Source organism: Ornithorhynchus anatinus, chromosome 13 (genome assembly GCF_004115215.2).
Source record: "Ornithorhynchus anatinus isolate Pmale09 chromosome 13, mOrnAna1.pri.v4, whole genome shotgun sequence".
NCBI lineage: Eukaryota > Metazoa > Chordata > Mammalia > Monotremata > Ornithorhynchidae > Ornithorhynchus > Ornithorhynchus anatinus.
The window spans coordinates 36,994,366-37,014,966 of record NC_041740.1 but is presented as its reverse complement, the minus strand read 5'-3'; positions in this window follow the sequence as shown (position 1 = coordinate 37,014,966).

Below are 20,601 nucleotides of genomic sequence, written 5' to 3'. Positions count from 1 at the left end.
GAAATAGGAGCAGAATAAAAACATGCTAGGGACATCACCATGCCATTACCATTTTTAAGCCCCTACTATGTATTTTAAACTCAATCCATCCCACTGCCTCTAGGTCTCAAAGAAATGAATAATCACATCACTGATCCTCCTCAAATTTTCCCTTTCCTCTCCCAGGCCCGCTGGGGTAACTGGTTCTCTTCCATTTCGTAGACTAGCAAACCAAGGCACACCCACGAGGAAGGGGAGTCCGACACAGAACTGAATTTCGTATCAGTCAGGCAGGTGGGATTGGAAGTTGGTTCCACTCCAGGTTGTGTCCAAGGAAGTGAGTCCCTCAGGGATGAGTTGAAGCAAACCACATCCCTGATCTGAAGAACTCTGGGAAGCCTGGATGGAACCGAAGGCATGGGGATTCTGTCCTGGTCTCAGGGGAGTGTCCGGGAGCGGATTGAGATCTAGTCCATATGACAACACAGGTGAAATGGTTTTCCCAGGTCACTGAGGAGAGGTCATAGGGCTCTTGAACCTCAAATCATTCCACTCTTGTCTTAGGCCTGTATTCCTCCACTAAGGCCTTTGAGGTTGTGGCTTTTGCCCTGAAATATCCTTTCCCTTTTAATTTTGTAAGCTGGGTTTTTGTTTAAAAGGGAAAAAAATAGAATTGTGGACTTGCTCCACTTTGGAAGCCCCTTCCAGACGGCCTTGGAGGAAAGACTGTATAAATACCCGCTCTGTGCCCATGTGCTTTCACCAAATCTCCACATAAATCAGGCCCCAGGCCTCCAGGACCTCTTGGACCTAAATAAAGAACAGCTCCTGGCTCCTGTGTTTTCAATTTTAAAATAAAACAAAGCAGAGCCCCGCCGGCTCCTGCTTATCCTCATGGATTTCACTGACTGTTTTGGGGGCCTCCCCCGGGCAGCCTGAAAATGACTCCATTGTTCCAGCTAGGGGACTTTAAAATCAAAACCCCATATATAGGGGAGAGAGCTGGGGTGATGCCCGCCCTGCCCCCCAACCTCTCCCCTCCCCTTCACTGAAAAAACATCCTGGGAGGAGTCATTTCTGAGGAGTGCCAGTGAGTGAGGCCTAGTTCTCTGGACTGCTGGGTCAGCAGTAACCATGGCCACCAGGCTCTCGGACAGAGCCCTCGACTAGGCCACATGGAAGAAGAGAGGTTAGATGGGCACTGGCAACATTTGTGAATGCTAAACGCAGAACCAGATGCCCCTTTGCCCACCGGGAAGTAGTAGGCCTACATTTTGTATGGCTGCCCCACCCCTGGACCTCCTGCAGTCTCCCATTTTGAGCAAAGCCACAGGAGAGTGGCGAAGATCTCGCTAAACCAGAAGGGGCTTGACCCTCACTTCCCGGGGACTATAATGTGCCAGCCTTCTTGGCCCAAAGGTATTGAACTGTACCCAGTTAGCAACAGACCTAGGAAGGAATTTTCTGGCTGCCACTTAGGTCACCTGAGCTCACAGTTTAGCTCAGCATGGCTGCTCAGGCTGGCTTGGGCCTGGATTGACATAGGTCGGCTGGTCTGGCCCCGAATTTCTGAACACGTTGCTGGGGTCAAGCAGGGAGCTTTCCCTGCAGAAAGCCTCATCTGAGGCAGCGACCCTTCTTCCCCTCACTCTTGTGCTGCCCTAGTGCAATATTGACTGTGAACCACAGTCAGATGGGGAGATGGGGGACAAATATCACTGTATGTTCTTCATATCCTCTAGAGGGCATGGAATTCTCCTTTGTTGTTTTGTATGCCCCAGAATTTCTCTTCCTAGAATAGTGTTGGGACAGACCTTGGGTAAATCTGAATGAGCCTGCCAACCCCAATCGTAGCCCAAGGATCCCTCCATAGGGTGCAGTTTAGAAACTACTAGCCTGGCACTATGCTGGTGTTTAGTAGACTCAGAAAGACTCACCCTCTTGTATCTATTTGACGATCGAATAGATATAGAGATATATAGCTTCAGAAAGCCTTTAACATCTCCCAGTAAGCAACAGCTGTATTCCAAAGCCCCATTCTGACCAAATTTAGAATCAAATCAAGAATTTTGCATCTTAATTTTAGAAGTTGAATCGCTCCCACCATTCCCTGCTCCCCAGTCCAAAGTCTCACTCACCTAAGGGGAGTCCTGGATTCTGCTGGGCAGCAAGTCTTTAAAATGATCTGCCTTGGTCGGCCATAGGAACTGGGGCAGGATTCCTTTTCCAACTCCAGCCAGGAGAACAGGCAGAATTAGCAAAATGCAATTTTTGTTTCATTTCCCCAGGGAAATTGCGGTTTTCACAGAAGGGGAAGCAGAGAGGGTAATAGTCAAAGAAGGCTTTGTGTCACCACAGACTGTTTGGAAAAACTGCAACCTCAGAAAACCCCAAGAGAGCAGTAAGTTCTCCCAATTCCGGAGTAAAGGGCTTCAATGTAGATAAAGTGTTGCTCTGCTGACAGCCTTGAGGCCCCAGGCCTGCTTCCTTCAACATTCATGTGGCACCTAGACCCTCCATAGGGTTATTTATTTAATTTTTATACCTCTAGAGGGAAGGGAGGTGTTGACTTTTTAAAGAAATCAGGGATTGTTTTTTTGGAGAGGGTGGGGCCTAGGAGAAGGCAGGCCTCAAAGAGCTAATTGGCCGGAAAGTCACTATTTTGAGTCTTTCCAGCCCTAATGGGAAATGCTCAGGTCTGGTCAGAGACCTGGGGTGAGTGAGGCTCGGAGTCCAGCTCAAAAGACTGTGGGGTTCTCTCTCCCAGTCACACTCATGGAACTGGACCCATGATGGAGTGTCCATGAAGCTGTACAAGCTAGTTTCATCGAATATTTTCAGGAAACAAACTATCCAAACCCAAAATCAGGGATTTCCTAAAACATCAGTAAATAATGATCCCAAATAACTTCCCTTCCTTTCAGATCAGCACCTTGTCCCTACCCCTCCCTCCTTCTTTCTCCAGGCTTCTGTTTTCCCATTCAGTCCTTGTCTTTTTTCATCATTCTTCCTTCACCATCTTTTCCCTCTTGGTTGACTTTCTCCTTTTTTGCTTATTCTCTTCCTTCCTTGAGCCTTTGTGCTCCACCTCTCTGAGCCTTCATTTTCCTGCTTCCCTGTTTTCCTCTCCTTTTCTTCCTTGCTCCTCCTGGCCATTTCCTTCCCTCTCTCCCTCTTCTCTCTCTTTCACCTTCACCATCTCTCAGGCTCTACCCACCTCTCCCTCTCTCTCTCTCTGCCCCTGCCCCTGCCCCCCTCCCTTTCTTTTCTTTTCCCTCTTGCTCACCTCCTTCCTGCCTCCTTTCTATCCCTGTGCTTTTCTAACGCTTGATCAGGGGACCCAGCCCTATTGTAAATTATTTTCCCTCCCCAAGGTTATTAGCGATTCCCAGCAGCCTCCATCACATGCTTCAGAGAGATGGAGAAAGGCCAGCAATAGCAGGAGTGCATCCAAGGGGCTCTGGGCCTTGTTTTCGGTGGCATTAACCCAAAGGAGAAGGCTTACTTGTGCAGTACTTCTTGTGCTGGAGACTTAGCCCAGCCAGGAGCCTAGGAGAAAAACAGCTTGTGGGTTGGTTGGAAGCTTCTCTTCGATTCTTTCTCTGTTCCCCTTCCCAACTCTGCCTGTCTCTGTGTCCATCGGTCCTTATCACTCTGTCTCTCTCTGCCTTTACCCTCATCTCTGGTTTGAAAAGTCCTTGTGGGCAGAGGATCTATCAACGCTATTGTATTCTCCCAAGGACTTAGTACAGGCCTCTGCACACATTAAGTGTTCAATAAATATGATTAATTGATCTCTGTCTCTCAGGACTGAATGGAGAGGATAGCAAAGATGGTGGTTGCCTGAGGTGAGGGGTCAGAAGACTGTCAGAGTGTGGAGGAAAGATTGGGGGTGAACTGATGGGGGGCTCCAGAACAGGTTAAGAAGAACAGTGTTACCTAGGCTCTGCTTTTGCTATCTCTTTCTCCCTCCTTTCCCTGAGGATGTTACTGTCTCACTGGGAGTCTAAGCCTCTTGTACACAGGGAGCATGTCACTTTGTTTTGTACTTCCCAAACACTCAGTACAGTGCAGTCCATCAATTAATTGTATTTATTGAGCACTTACTGTCTGCAGAGCCCTCTACCAAGTGCTTGGGAGAATACAATGTAACAATAAAACAGAGTGGTAGACACATCCCTCTAGGCTGAAAACTCTCTGTGGGTAGGGAATGTGTCTGCTATATTGTACTCTCCCAAGCGCTTAATACTCTGCTCTGCACACAGTGAGCGCTCAATGAACGTGATTGACTGACGGACACATTCCCTGCCCACGACGATGAGCTAATGCACTGTACCCAGTGGGTGTTCAATAAATGATATTACAACTTCTACAGCAACTAGAGGTAGAGAGAGAGAGAGAGAGACAGAGGCCCTGAGCAAAAGGGAGACTCAGAATCAGGAACAAAGGCAATAGAAAATAGTGGAGGGAAACTCATATGCTGCCTCCGAAAACAACAACCACTTTCACTCAGGCCACACCCTAAAGCCCTGGGCAGCATCACAAAAATAATAACGAAACCAATATTTATGGAAAGGAAGCACGTCCCTAATAAAGCAGAGTGGAAAAAAAGAATTAAAAAAACTTCAAATATCCAATCCCTCCCCTCCTACCCCTCGGTGAAGTGAATAATGCAAACAACCCATCCCAACAGAAACCCTGAATTAGAAAGGGAACAAAACAGGCCCGTGGAGCTCTTGATATAGACAAGGTGCTTTAATATTATTAACTATGGTATTCATTAATTGCTTACTATGGGCCGAGCACTGAAGTAGATTCACTATCAGTGCTTAGAACAGTGCTTGGCACATAATAAGCTCTTAACAAATACCATCATTATTATTACTATTATAAGCAGGCCATACAATAATAATAATGTTGGTATTTGTTAAGCACTTACTATGTGCAGAGCACTGTTCTAAGCGTTGGGGTAGATACAGGGTCATCAGGTTGTCCCACGAGAGGCTCACAGTCTTAATCCCCATTTTACAGATGAGGGAACTGAGGCACAGAGAAGTTAAGTGACTTGGCCACAGTCACACAGCTGAGAAGTGGCAGAGCCAGGATTTGAACCCCTGACCTCTGACTCCCAAGCCCGTGCTCTTTCCACTGAGCCACGCCGCTTCCCCTAAGCAATCTCTGTCCCACATGGAGCTCCCAGGTCTAAGAGGGAGGGAGAAGAGGTATCTTAGCCACATTTTTCAGGTGAGGAAACTGAGGCACCAAGAAGTTAGTGGCTTTGCCAAGGCTGCCCAAAAGTCAGTGGCTGAGGTAGGATTAGAACACCGGTCTCCTGACACCCAGGCCCATGCTCTTTCCACTAGGCCTCATTGTTTTCAGGTCATATTTGTGAGTTTTTCTCAGCCACTTTAGCAGAGAAATTCTCAATACCTGCTCTTCTTTTACAGATGGAGAAATTTAGGACCAGAGAAGTGAAGTAACTTAGCAAAGATCACACAGGCAGCTAGTGGAGCATCAACAGCCATAACTTCTAAGCCTGCTCCTTAGCCTACTGGACTGCACACAGACCCAGAGTGCAGCTCTCCTGGGGGGAAATCTCACTGTTGTGTGCTGAGCTGAGGCACGTCTGCTTCAATCCCCAACCTTTCCATAGCCTGATCTGGTATGCAAAGACCTCCCTCTTACTACCCCCAAATGTCCGGATGTGGTTTTGGTAGTATCTTGTGTATGTCTGGATCTGGGATCTCTCTCTGTGATGATTACCCTTTGCCTTAGATGAGAAAGCTGAACTGCCAGTGAGTGGGTGGGGGTGAAAGAGATGAGACATCCTCTGTCTCCAGTCTGGAAGCATAGATCTTAAGAAGTTGGGGTTGGGGTAAGGGAAGGAAAAGGAACAGGGGAAGGAGAGTGAGAAGGGGGAATAGGGAAGGGTAAGGAGAAAAGAGGAGAGGGAAGAGAGCGAAGAAGAAGGGAGGAAGAGAAAGGATAGGAGGGAATGGAGAGAAGGGTGAAGGAATAGAGAGAAGAAGAGGGTGCAGGGGACACAGACCCTGGAGTTCACCATCTTGTGAACAGAGAGGCAAGCCCACTGGACTCGCCAAGTCCTTGGAGCATTTTTAATTCTCTGAGGTTGGGGAGCGGCTGAAATTACACTGCCCGAGGTTACACTGCCCGAGGTTACACTGCCCTAGATTACGTTGCCCTCCTAAAGAGAAAGAGATTGGGGATGGGAAGAGAGAGAGAGAGAGTGTGTGTGTGTCTGAGGAGAGAAAAGGGGGTGGAGGGAAGGAAGGGAAGTGGATCTTAAGGAATGAGAGGGAGAGGAAAGGAGAATCTGCCAAGGAGTCAGTTTATGTCAATCGTATTTATTGAGCTCTTACTGTTTGCAGAACACTGTACTAAGTGCTTGGGAAAGTACATTATAGCAATATAAGAGACACATTCCCTGCCTACGTCCAGTTTACAGTCTAGAGGAGGCAGAACTCCAGAGGAGAAGGGCCTGGGGCTCTTTTCCCTACTCCCTTCCTCTTAGGGTCAGTGATGTGGCAGAGGGAACAAGCTTCTCAGCTCCTTTCCTCCAAGTGACTGGTTCCTGAGGTGGGGTGTCTCAGAGAAGAACAAATACTTCTATTAATTACATTAGGGAGAGTCCAGGGGGCTGCCCAGCTCTTTCTGGGGGACATCTGGGCACCCAGGGGGCAAGCAGGTGAGTGGGTGGATGAACAAGGTGCTGCTTGGAATTGCTGCTGGGTGTGGGAGGGATGGGACTCCTTTTGGCATTCAGGGAAAAACACTAATGTACTCCAGTCACTTGGACGAGCTCAAAGAGATCCAGCCAAAGCTGTGAGGGAGGAACTGAGCAGAGTGCAAACTGCATTCTGTTGTAATGTTGTAGTGTTGTAATGTAAGATTGTAAATTGAATGAATAAAATGCAAAATTACATGCTAGTAAAGTTAAAAGTATCTTTGCTCTTTACATGATAGTCCAGGTATATAGCTCCAAGCTGTCTTTCCAAATCTATGTCTCTGCTGTCGCCATCTCAGCTGCTTCTGGCTCTCTTAGCCTCCCACGAGGTAGGCTTGGATGGGCAACTCTGCATCACCACTGTCTACTCAGGGTTAGCAGGCAGCTCTCTCCTTTCTCCGGGGCTTGGAGAAATTCTCACTTCTCTGGTAGACCAGCCAGACCTGTCTCTTTCCAGCCAGATCATCTTTTCCCCTCCTCATCCCATAGATGCAACTCTTCCAGCAGATGCCTGCAGTTAAAGGGAGGGATTCCCCTTTTTTTATGGTATTGTTTTAAACACTATATGTCAAGCACTGTTCTAAACCCTGGCGTAGATACAAGATAATCAGGTTGGATAAAGTCCATGACCCACATAAGGCTCATGGTCTTAATCCCCATTTTACAGATGAAGTAACTGAGGCCCAGAAAAATTAAGCGAATTGCCCAAGGTCAAGTCACGTAGTGGAGCCGGAATTAAAACTCAAGTTGTCCGACTCCCAGGTCCCGGCTCTACCCATGAGTGCGTGCTGCTTCTCTGTGGGGATTCCTCATTCCTCCCCAACTTAATCCCCCACTCAGCTGCTGCACGGGAGAGGGAAGACCAGAGAGAATCAGCCAGCATAATCAGAATCACCCCAGCATCTCCTGGGATCAGAGCTCTTCTTTGGCACTGTGGAAGTTACTGAGGAAAAGGAAACACAGACTCTGCCCTTAGGGAGTTTACAGTCTAACAGGGCAAATGGAACAAACTACATGTCCACAGACCTTCCTGTGGGCTTTGGAGCTCCGAGACCCCGAGGTGGAGGGAGGTAGTAAAATTACCCCAGGGCAGAGGGAGCTGTGAGGGAGCAGAAAGTGACAGGAATTGGCTTTGTGAGGAGCTTTGAGGGAAGAGCCAGAAGTTTCTGTCTCCCCCTGACAAGCCAGAGACCCCTGCAGGGCAAGCTCTTGGCAATTTTGGAAGTCAAGATGAGAAGGGTGGGAGCTCCTTCTGAGCAAGAGAAACAGAGTTGATTGGTGATGGTGGTGGTATTGGCCAAAGTGACGGCGGCAGCAGCAGCAACAGCAGCTGCTGCCTCCGGGCACTCTCCCACCCCACCCTGCCCACTGCCTCTTCCTGTTTCTGTGAAGCAGGTTTAACAACAAGCAATGAAATCCACCAGCTTAGGGTTTCGATCCATCTGTGATGGAATATGTCAGTATGTAAGATGGGTGTATGGAGCTGGAGGTGGGGGGAGCACCTAAGATGACCAGTCATCCGGTTTTCTACAGGACAGTCTGGTTTTCAGCTGGCTATTGTCTTCCTGATACTGCTATGACACCAGACATCCTTTTGTCAGGTGTTTTTATTTTCAGTGCCCCATCTCCCTCGGCCTCCCCGTTGTTGCTGTGTCCCACGTCTTGGACACGGTGCCGACATTCACAGATGTTTGGGGAGAGAACACTGTGACTTGAAGCATGTGGGTGGGTGGCTGGGGTCGACCTGGGTAAATGCTCTAGATTCAGAGGATTCAGCACATTTCCAGAAAATGGCGTAGGTGACATCAAATTACGCTGCCTGCCCAGGGAGTCTTGAGTATCAACCACATCTGGTATGACTTGTGAGAATCTCCTCTATCTCTTTTTCCCCTCCTCCATGGTCTTTTATAAGTGGCCCGTGGTACAATCCAAATTTGAACTCTGGAGGTTCTCTGGACCCTTCAGGAATAACCTTGACCCATCTGACCTCCTGGGGACCCTCCAGACCAAGGCTGGGTCAGATGCCTCAAGTCCACCTCAGCCCATGCCTAGGGTTGGTGGGTTAGTCTAAGGTTCCTGAATGCTGGTAAGACTGTGTAGTTACCTGCAAGGCTATGGAATAAAAGACGAGGCAGAAGAAGAAGAAAGTCCTACAACCTAAAATTCTTGTCTTCTGATCATTGCCCCTGCTCAATCAGGACTCTAAGGGATAGCAGTATTGGAGGAATTTGGGGTCATTTCATAAAGAGATTTCCAGATCAGAAATCGCTGGAGGAGAGAGGAGAGAGCAGACTGTTTAAGGATGAAATTTTGGGACATACAAATTTACATACAAATACAATAGAGAAGCAGCGTGGCGCAGTGGAAAGAGCACGGGCTTTGGAGTCAGGGCTCATGAGTTCGAATCCCAGCTCTGCCACTTGTCAGCTGTGTGACTGTGGGCGAGTCACTTAACTTCTCTGTGCCTCAGTTCCCTCATCTGTAAAATGGGGATTAAGACTGTGAGCCCCACGTGGGACAACCTGATTCCCCTGTGTCTCCCCCAGCGCTTAGAACAGTGCTCTGCACATAGTAAGCGCTTAACAAATACCAACATTATTATTATTATTATTACTTGTCAGCTGTGTGACTGTGGGCGAGTTGCTTAACTTCTCTGTACCTCAGTTCCCTCATCTGTAAAATGGGGATTAAGACTGTGAGCCCCTCGTGGGACAAACTGATTCCCCTGTGTTTACCCCAGCGCTTAGAACAGTGCTCTGCACATAGTAAGCGCTTAACAAATACCAACATTATTATTAAATTGCTCATGCCCCTTGCCTGCAATACTCTCTTTATCTCTTCTTCATCAAACCACATCCTTCCCTCCCTTCTAAAAACATGACTTTTCCAGATTAACCCTACTGATTCTAAGCAGCCCAAACATCGTGTGTTTATTACCATCAGTTTTGTACAGTTGCTTCTCTTGCTTATCCTTGGTTATCTTCTATATGTATCACTTGCAATTTTTGTCTAATTGTATGGTTTGCATTTTTGTTAATGCTGCCTCCCTCATAAGATTGCAAGCTCCATGAAAGGAGAGACCAGGTTTTCTCAGATTCCCCCACAACTCCTGGTATAGTGTTCTGCCCATGGGGAACCTTTTGGCATTCCCCATCCCCAAAGCTCTCCTAAAAGTCCAACTCCTTCAGGAAGTCTTCCCTTACTAATTCACAGCACCCTAGTCATGTCAACCCAATAGCCGCCTTAGCATTTTGTCTATTAGACTGCTATTTTCCCTTTGTAGAGTTGGATGATTTCCTGTTATATCCTACATCCACTCCTAGTGAATATTTTTTGTCTGCCTCTCCCTTTAGATTGGTAGTAAACATAAATCTTACTTCTATTGTACTATGGGGTACTATAGTATGGGGTGCTATAATTACCAAAATGTGAGCATTAGAGGATTTAGAGGAATGAGAAAACTGAGGGTTATCCATTAGTGGTATTTATTGAGTGCTTACTGTGTGCAGGGTACTGTACTAATCTCTTGATTATGAGACAGAAATGATCACCAGTTATTTCGACTGGTATTTCAGACACTCACTCTCATGGATGCCATCACACTATTGCCAATGTCATCTTTAAACCGGAAAAAATCTCTACTATGGACTTTTAAAATGCTACTACTGCTACTACTAATAATTATAAAAAATGGTTAAGCACTTATTATGGGCCAAGCACTTGGGTAAATAGAAGATAATCAGGTCGGGCACAGCCTCTGTCCCATTTGGGGTTCACAGTCTTGATGAGGGGGAGGACAGGTATGGAATTTCCATTTTACAGAAGAGGAAACAGACACAGAGAAGTTAAGTGACTTACTCAGGGTCACACAGCAAGCATATGGCAGAGCTAGAAATAGAACCCAAGTCCTTTGACTCCCATGCCTGCGTTCTTTCCAGTAGGCCTTACTGTTTCTAACGCTTTACACAACTTCACAGCCAAGCAGTCAGACCCCAATCAGGATTCATGCAGATACATATCCATGCCCTCTTCAGGATGCCCACACTCCCCCCAGTCTCATAGTGCCTTCCCACAGTCCCTAGACTGTCAGTTCTTTGTGAGCAGGGATCATTTTTACCAACTCTGCCGCACTCTACTTTCCCAAGTATTTAGCACAGTGCTCTGCACCAAAAAAATGCTAATTAAATACCATAGATTGAATGACTGATTGATTGACTCACCAATTTTCCCTTTATTTATTCACCAATGTACTTCCTGCATGCATCCACACTTGCAGCTTTTACTTCTTGTGTGTATGTGTTTGCATGCCTGTCTGTGTATCCACACCCTTCTCCCAGGTTATTTTAATAGAACCAACTGCAGGGTTAGAACAAAGAGCCCTTTGTGAGATTGAAAGGACCAGATTCACCCAGAAGTCTCTTTTCTGCCTCCTTCTCCTGTACAGTGAGAAAAACAACCTATTTGGTCCCCCTTTAGACTTCTTTAAAGATCTTATCATGTGGCAGTGTTAGATAGCACAAATGCGGCCGTGACCCCCTGGAAAATAAATATCTCATTGTCCCACCATTTCCCAGAGGAGCTGCCGAGCCCAGCATAGACCCAGGTTTCTTCCCAGCCAGGATCAGGTTCAACGTTTAGTCTTCCAATAGCAGTCCAGGAAGCTTCTAAATTCCAGGGAGTCACTAAGTAGCCTTTGCCAATAAAGGCCACTTTGGAACCTTGACTGTCCAACTGGCCTATGTGTCACCTCTGGTGAGTCACTCTTTTGGAGAAGTAGAATGATGAACTATGTCTACCCACTTCAAGAAGCCTCTGTTTTCAGGGGAGGCCAAAACCCTTGCAGATCAGAAGAAAGTTGTGTTTGCAATACAAGCCCCGAACCTCTCAATGAGATTGCACCTTCCCAAATTCCCCCGTAAACTTTTAGCTCCTTGTGGACAAGGAACACGTCTATCATCTCTGTTGCCCTGTACTCTCCCAAGTGTTTAGTACAGAACTCTGCACACAGAAAGTGCTCAATAAATACCACTGATTGATTGAAATTCAAGTTAAGCAATAAGAACAGGCTGATTGAGTGGATTTTTCAAAGGGGCCTGAAAGGGAAGGAAAATGAGCTCATTGTGGGCAGGGAATGTGTCTGATGTTATATTGTACTCTACCAAGCGCTTAGTACACTGCTCAATAAATATGATTGATTGAATGAATAAATGAAAGGTAAGTTGCCATTCTGGGGCCCTTCTTTTATAAGGATGCAACATAAATGTTATTAATAGCATCAAACTCTTGGTTATCAACTCTCCAACAAACTAAGGTATAAACCATATCTGTGGGCTTCCTGATTTGGGCCAGTTGCTCCTGTGGGAAACCCCTCCTGTTACCCACCTCTTCCTCCTGCTCCTCCTTCACTTCCTCCTTTTTTTCTTCTTCTTTTGCCTCTGCCTCATTCCGTTTCCCCAGACACAACAGACAAAATGAAGCTAAAGACTCTGAGGGCACGAATCTTGTCTTAATCCTCCTTTGTAACTCCTTATAGAGCCTTGAGTATTCACCTCAGATTGGTGCCTGACTGACAGATGAAGGGTAAGGAACAGGTTGTTTCAGAGGATGTTGGGATAAGGTGCACTTCTGGCATTTTTCCAGAAGGAGAAAGAGCAGGAACATTTTTGGCTGGTCCTAATCTCCAGGGATATTGCCAAACCTCAGAATCCTTCATCCCTAGGAGATAAGAAACCTAGAACTGTTCCCTTGCACCGACGCCTCTTCTTGAAAGCCACTGACATCAGTATTTAAAGATGTGTTGGCAATGGGGAGTTATTTTGGATGCCAGAGACCATAAGAGGGCTCAACACTAAGCTGCCTGTAAAGGCGATGCCTTGCATCACATCATCCACACTCCTCGCTCAGATCCAGGAGCTCTTACTGTAAGACAAAAGATGGGTGGAAAGATAAAACTCAGCCCTGTTTTCTTCCCCTGGTGTCCTCAGTGAGGCGTGATCCAGGTGGTTTAGTTGTAAAGTGAATGTTCAAATTCTTCACTTAGGCTGATGTCCCCTCACGTTATCACTGGCGCTGATAAATTCCAGGGCAGATGGAATCCTCCACCCCTGCTCGGCTGAAGGCTGATAACAACTCCCAGAAACTCCCTTAATAAGATCCTCCCCTTCTGTAGTTAATTAATCTGACTTGGTAACGGATAAGAGCCCGTTAATTACCGGGGTTTGGCTTCCCACCCGTTTTTTTCCACCAAGAGAACTTTCCTCCCGGGGTAACATTACACATCCTAGGAAAAACACATCTCCTCTCCCATCAAAGGAACAATGACCATAAAACCCCTCATTTCAGATTCCCTGGGGTGTGTCTTCTCTAGAGTCAAACTTCCCCAGAAGAGGCTGGATGGGAGCTGATGGAGAGGGAGTGGGTTTCCCCCTTGCTGGGCCCAAACTTAGGCTGGAGTCCAGGCCGGGGTCCAGGCCGAGGCTAGGGGACAGATTCCTGAGGTCGGAAACCAGAAACAGTAGTGATGGAAATTTCATCAGGCAAGACTCCAAGCCCTCCTGTTAAAAATGGATCCTAATCGCTCCGAGACCCACGCAGTTCATTTCTGCTAATTAAGCAAACATTTTTCCACCGCCGTCTCGTTCCGGAGTTGTCAGAGTTGGCCCTGTTTTCTGGCTCTCCGAGCAGCTGTGGCCGTGCAAGGCCAGAGAGAACATAGGAAAACAAACGAGACTTCTGAAACCAGTCAGGACTTGTTTCCAGAAAGGACAGCTAGGTAAAGGCCCGCAACCTCCAATTCACTTAAAGGGGGAGGGTGGTGTGGAGGGCAGACCTTCAAAGGAATACACCCACTCACCTACAGTCCATGTGCATAGTCTTCCTTCCTGAAGCACATAGACAAATACAAATATCACAGCACAAACAGCCTTGTTCTTGCTCTGGTGCACCTGGGCACGCATGCACACACACGTATACACATACAACGAAATAAGCCAAGCCGTCCAACAGCAGAACTGCGGTCTGCACAACTGGAGACTTGAGGGCAACCCTTTGTTTACTGGATGGAAAGTGCAAGGTCAGCAGGTTCCTTTCTTCTCAGAGAGGAAGAGAGAGAAGGGGGCCGCAGGGGAAGCAGCAAGGGGCCTCGGCCTCCACCGAGGCTACTCTTGGGGGATGCAGTGGCTGTGACCTCTGGTTCTGGTACAAGCCCATTCCCAGCACAGCAGGACTCTCATGGCTGGGAGGGTCACCTAGGTCCTCTCCCGTCCTTAGGGGGGGTTCACCCCTTCCAGCAGCTTAGACGGATGAGAAACCCTCCTGTTTTTACAGATCCGTTTAGTGAGGGAAGCTCACAGCCTCCCATGTCACTGTTTAGCAACCCTCCCTGCCAGGAAATTCTTCTTTGGGCCAAAGGAAATCCCTCAGGCTGCAACTGGAGCCTCTTGTTCTGCCTTTGGCAAGGAAGAGGGCTTGGATGCCGCCCTCTGAATGAGAGCCCTTCACAGACACCGAGGCCATTCCCGAGGCAGTGCCGGGCTTTGGGATGACAGGTACAAAGCTGGGCATTTCTACCATCGCTATTTTGAACTTGGATGGAAATGGGACTGGATGTGGAGGAGAGGGAAATAGTGAGGGGAAGGTGATCTCTGAGAGTCAGTAGCCAAGGGATAGACCAGGACGGTCCCAGGATGGACTCGGGGTGCCCTGGGATGAAATGGGTCTGACTTGATTCTTCCAATACTACCCTTCTCTCCCCAGGTCCCCAATTAGGAGGAAGTGGCTCAGCCTAGAGTGGAGCCACCTGGAAGTTCCCCCCCACACACTGCCATAGAACTGGTCCAAACCCCTGAGAAGCAGTGTGGCCTAGTGGAAAAAGAACAGACCTGGAAATCAGAGTAGCATCAGAGGCTTACCCTGCCTCACAGGTAGGAGGAAATTGCAGTCTTCCCCAGAGCCAGCACCTTTGGACCTTCTACCCCAAATTCTTACTGAAGAGAAGTCTTCCATCTCCGGGTCACCAGGAGTGGGAACATTCCCTACCGGGAAGGATAGATGTCCTTTCCACAACCTCCTTCCCTTGCCTGTTCCAGTGGCTTCCAACGGGTAGTCTAACCGAACTCCACCCTGCTGCAATATAAACCCACGGACCCAACAAATCACTCTTCTAACTCCTCTGAAAAATCCTTCCCAGCCTTGAAAACACTCGAGCCACCCAGATCTACCTCTCTTCTGATTGCTCAGCTCCAATTCCTGTAGCTCTGGTTCTCGGAGACACCCCTCCAGGAAGGAGACAATTTCCAGTCCAGATGCTTTCCACCAGGGTGAGCAGACATTCCCCGTGGAGTTCAGCCAGGGTGCGCAGTCCCTGCCTTCTCTCAGCCCATCTCCACCCTCGATCCCGAGGAAGCCACAGGCAGGCCTGATCCCAGTAGGGTGGAAGTCCAGCCTAAAGGCAAATTTAAGGCAATGGACTTTCTTGGGGAACAATTCAAAATCATCAGATCATGATTCTGGAGCAATTTCCTGCCGTGTGGTTTCCTGAAGACATTTGCAGGGAACAAGCTGATACCAAGTCTGCGATAAGGTCAGAGAGAGGGAGACACAAGTATTTTTTTCAGTGTGACCTACTGAAAAGGGCACGGAGCTGGGAGCCAGGGGTCCAGAGGTCTAAACCCTGCTCCGTCGCTCACCTGATGTGTGACTTTGGACAAGTCACCTCACTTCTCTCTGCTTCCGTGCCTCATCTGTAAAATGGGAATTAAATACCCATTCTCCTTCTTACTTAGACCAGGAGCCCCTTGGGTTAGGGATTGTGTCTCATCTGATTATCCTGTATCTACCCTAGTGCTTAGTAAAGTGCTTGGCACAGAGTAAGCACTTAATGAATCCCTTGACTATTATTATTAACTCTGGGTTCTTGTGCTGGAGTGTCTGAGCCTGGATAACTTTCTGGGATACTAGGAGCAGGGCTCCCCAGAGCACTTGTCTAGGGGTGAGGGGCATTAGCCGGGGAGAAAAATCAGTTTTGCAGGTAGGGTGACCATTGATCCAATTTTACACCTGACAGTTCAGTCCCAATCCGGTGACTCAGACTTGGATCCCATGTCTACAGGGGCCAGAGAGAGGAATGCACCGACTCTGGAGCAAAAAGGAGGTGAGCAAAACCCCCAGGGACATACTCTCGGTTCTGGGAATTTCGGCCCAAGGTTCTGTATGACATCGTCACATTACGCCACTTAGCCTGCTTAACGCACACAGCGACCATCTGTTCTTTCCAGGATCAGCAAGTGCTGCCCATGGCCACCCTACTTGCAGATTTAGAAAGTGCTGGGCCTGTTCTTCCGCACCGTTCTGGGAAAGTCCTGCGGGGGCTGGTTTTTCTATCCCCAGGCCCGGCCAACCTGACTTTGGCTCAGCCCTGCTGGCAGTCCCTGCAGCCTGTGAAGCTCAGTATAAGCATGCAAACACACAACCACGTGGATGGAAGCTCCCTAAGAGTCACCGCTTAAAGGCACCCTTCCCCCCCGACCCAACCCAGCACAAACCCAACCCAAACTTGGGGTCTGGAGGCTCCAGTGAAGTGACTAACTCTGACCCCAATGGGGCAGGGTTGAGACTCAGGGCCTGGGAGCTGAGATCAGCCCCTGGCAGGTTCTCCATTTAACCCCAAAAGTCTATTCGGCAATGCTGCTGAGCCTGGGCCACCATGGCTGTCCACCATGGCTCTCTGCAAGGCTACTTGCATTTAAAGGCCAGAGGCCAGCCCAGCTCCACACCTTCCACCTTTGGATAAGGAGCCTGGACGTCCCTCCGCCTCCACCTCGGGACCCACTGCACTTCTGTGAGAGAAGTTTTCATTGAGGATGATGTGGAAAATTGCAAACTTTCTTGGCAGAATAAATATTTGATCAAACAGTACAATGTAAGAATCCCAGGCATGCATGACTCAACCTCGTTCATCATAAAAATCTATTATTCCCCAATCCAGATGTAATCCCCTCAGCCCCCACTCTGTCCTACACACACACACACACACACACACACACACACACGGGCGCACACATGCACACAGCTCTGTTCTTAGATCTGAGGCTTTGCAGGATCCGGATGCCTAAATTAAGTCATGTCTTCTCTGAACACCTTCTAAATAAAACATCCATAGTACTATGAAGCCACATTGCAATACACTCACACACAGAGCATAAAGAACCCTTACCACAGTGACTTCAGCAATCACCCACACCTCTTCATAATGAGCCCCTCCTCATTCCCCCACGAACATATACACCCTTTCAATTAGCTCCTTTGCAAAAAGTGCTTCACCAACTTTCACAGTGGCCTATAACAACACCCCTTCTATAACGCCAGAGTTTAAAGTTTTTTTGTAGCCAGGAATACCACCTCTTCTATATCACAGAGTCTAAAGGTTTTTTTTTTATTCCAGCACATAATACTCCTTCTATAAAACCAGGGTCTAAAGTTGTTTTGTTTTTTCTCATGTGGCTAGCATATTAGGGACATAAAATGACAGGATTTTTTTCAGGCTGAAGCATCAGCCATTATTTCCCTGTCTGAATGGATTCTGCTGCCATTCTGCACCCTCCCCGCCCCAACACACAGAACCCTGTCCTCTAACTCCATTGCTTCTCAGAGTTGCATTGAAGGTGAGTTTATGACTCTCTTCTTTGAGGATTAAACCAGCCATGCGCAGAGCAATAAATTATTCCTTGAGAAGCTATATAGCCTAGTGGAAAGATCACAGGCCCGGGAGGCAGAAGACCTAAATTCTAATCCTGGCTCTGCCGCTTGCTTGTTGTGTGACCTTGGACAAGTTACTTAACTTTTCTGTGCCTCAGTTTTCTCATCTGTAAAATGGGGATCCAAAGTCTGTTGTCCCTCCCTCTTAGACCGTAAACCCTATGTGGGACAGGGACTGCCTGACTTGATTAACTTGTATCTACCCCAGCACTTAGAACGGTACTTGACACCCAGCAAGCGCTTAACAAATACAATAATAATATTTGTTGAGCATCCACTGTGCATTGTACTGAGCACTTGGGAAAGCACAGTAAAGGAAAAAGTCTCTGCCCTTAAGAGCTTCAATCTAATGGAGGAGGCGGGCCCCAAATAATTTACAGTTAGAAGGAAGAAGACCGAGATGCCTAAGTGGATATTAATAAAGGCTTATTTAGTCGGTGATGTAAATGTGCTTGTACAACAGGGCTGTAAATTGCTGCGATTGTAAAAGTGATAAGCTGCTGGTTGGGAGGATATGACCCAAGTTATACGAGAAAGCATCCTGGAGAAGGTGATATTTTAGGAGGACTTGGAAAGTAGGGAGAGCCATATACGCCGATGGATTTGAAGGGGGAGGGAATTCCAAGCAGAAGGAAGGGTGAAATCCGGGGATTGGAGGTGGAAGAATCTCAGATAGGCAGAGAGAGTGGGAGCCCAGATATAAATGTCCTTTCCAATTAGGCAGTTTCCCTTCAGGGGTTGCCAACTTCTAAGAGATCTTTGTACAAACAACCTGTGTAAAATTACTAGCTTCCAAACTTCCTTACTGACAGATCTGATGGATTGATTTATCAGCACCTCCCCAGAGCCGGAGTGTGGGGAAGCCTCAGCCTTACCAACTTGCTAACCGTTCATAGCTCTGGTGAAAGGCCTGGGGCAGAAGGAGGCTGGAGCTCTGGGTTAAATGAGGATCGGGTGACCAGTGGCTTTAGTGGGTGAGAAATGGCAACCTTAGCCTCAGTACGTTTGCTAGCACATGGCTCTGGATGGGATGTTGGCATTTTGGTGCGGCAGAGTTCACCACCTGAATCCTGGGCAGCTACAGGAAATACTACCCTGAGGCGGGCCTCTGGATGTTATCCCTGAGGCTGGCGGGAGGCTGTGGGGGTGGGGAGGGGTGCAGGGGCCTGGATGGCTGTATTTCACCCTACCCACCCTCATGGGAACCAGCTGAGTGTGGACTCCTGTTGTAGATCACAGTAATCCCACGATTTTCCTTGGATTTAAGATGATTTACAGAGAAACTTGCTGGGCTCCCAGCGCTCCTGCCTCCCGGCAAGATCTAGGAAAGATGGAACCCCAGTCAGGGCTACCTAGGGCATCGAGCCCACTGAAGTGTGAGCTCAGAAGACCAGATCAAACCAGACCCCTTGGAACAAACCTATCCCCAAGCCTCCCAGGAGGCTTTGGACCGGACAGGTCCACCCTTCTAGGTCTATCCCAGGCTAGAACTGGTCCCGCCTCACCAGGATTTGGCCAATCCAGAACAGCCTCCAGGGCAGGGAGTTAAGGAGGAGACTGTAAACTCAGAATGGGCAGGGAATGTGTCTGTTATATTGTACTCTCCTAAGCACTTAGTACTGTCCACCGCATACAGTAAGTGCTCAATAAATACGATTGACTGACTGAGGGGTAGGGGGTGGGGGGTGGTCGGAGCGCTCACACCCACACACACATAAACAGAAACACAGCAGGAACTCTGCATCAACCCCCATCAGACGCCCCGCTCACTAGCGACGACGCACCACACAGATCAGCGCATTCTGCCTTGTAGTCTTGCCAGGTTCTTGTGAGTAATTGGGGGATTAACAAGGACCATGAACAGGAAGCCACGGAGGCCAGAGAAGCAGGATCCCTCTTTCCTGCATGGAGTTAAGCCCAGGACCGGGGAGGCCGGGAAGGGAGACAAGACGGATGATGTCATGCAGATGGAACGCAACGCCGCCTCAGCCTCCCTGACCAGACCAACCTGGGAAATCAATGAAAATCGGCTGCTCTCGGGCTTCACCCTGACCTCCCGAGTCATGCAGGGCCATGAGACCTGCATCCCCTGACTAAACCCTCCCGCTTCTCCTCCTCTCCCTCCTTCTCCTCCTCCTCTTACCTCACACTCCCATCTGCCACCTGGCATTTATGCATCATTTGTTATTAACAGGTTTATCTACTGGGTTTATTTTTTTTATCTCAGAGTAGCAGTAGTGATATTTATTGAGTACCCACTGAGTAAAATACAGTGTACTGAAGGTTTGGGAAAGTATAACAGAAGTGCGAGGCCCAGGCCCTGCCCACGTTGACCTTACACTTTAATGAGGGAGGCAAATATAAAAGCAACTGTAAATAGAGTAATTGGAATAAATAATTTGCTTTATAATTGGCCATACAGAAATGTGAAGGTGCTGAGGAAGACTAAAAATAATAGAGGAGGTTGCCAGGCTGCTACCTCCTTGTCTATCAATTCGGTTGAATTGTATTTTCTTTTTAGTATTTTAGTATTTATTGAGTGCTTACTATATGCAGAGCACTGTACTTGGAATGTACAAATCGGTAACAGAGACAGCCCCTGCCCTTTGACGGGCTTAGTCTAATCGGGAGAGACAGACAAAAGTACTCTCCCAAGTGCTTAGTACAGTGATTTGCATTCAGTAAACACTCAGTAAATACCATCAGTTGAAAAGGGAGTTGAGAAAGCTTGCTGTAGGAGGTGTGTTTTAGGAGGGCATTGAACATGAGGAGAGCTGTGGTTTGTCAGATTTGGGGGGTTGGGGGGGGACCGGCTTGAGCAAGGGAATGGAGGCCAGTCCCTTTCTGTGATCAACTCACCAACTGCTGTCTGCTTGACTCCTCCTCTAGCCGTAAGCTTCTTGTGGGCAAGGATCGTGAGAAGCAGCATGACGTGGTGGATGGAGCTTGGGCCTGAGAGTCAGAAGGTCATGGGTGCTAATCCCAGCTCTGCCACTTGTCTGCTGTGAGAACTTGGGCACTTCACTTCTCTGTGCCTCTGTTACCTCATCTCTAAAATAGGGATCGAAACTGTGAGTCCCACATGGCACGAAGACAGTGTCCAACCTGATTTGATTATATCC